Raw genomic sequence first — 426 nt, forward strand, 5'->3', positions numbered from 1 at the left:
CACAGGATGCCCCGCGCGGAACGGCAATGGGGTCCCGGCGGCTGACAGCACGAGAGCTGTGCGAGATCGATGACCTGGCGACCAGCCTGGTGCTGGACTCCGTGCTGGGCTTCCGCACACACAAAATGGGCGTCAGGTGGGCGGGGGTCCCGGAGTGCCCCGTTTTGGGAGAGGAAGGGCCCCTCCGAGCCCCGCAATGCAAAGCCGGGGGGGGATCTCCGAGAGCCTCGGTCCTAAAAGGGGGAACCCCGGGCCGCCCCATTCCTGGAACGGGGCCACCCCATTGAGCTTCATTCATCTGCAGGACGGGTCTCCCCATTAAGCCCCATTCTCCAAGGGAGCCTCCCCCTATTCCTAAGGGTGTGGATCCTGAGGCGCCCTGTTCTTTAGCAGGGGGGGTCTCCGCTGTCCCAGCCCCATATGGCG

The sequence above is a fragment of the Meleagris gallopavo genome, unplaced genomic scaffold, assembly GCF_000146605.3.
Source record: "Meleagris gallopavo isolate NT-WF06-2002-E0010 breed Aviagen turkey brand Nicholas breeding stock unplaced genomic scaffold, Turkey_5.1 ChrUn_random_7180001856943, whole genome shotgun sequence".
Taxonomy (NCBI): domain Eukaryota; kingdom Metazoa; phylum Chordata; class Aves; order Galliformes; family Phasianidae; genus Meleagris; species Meleagris gallopavo.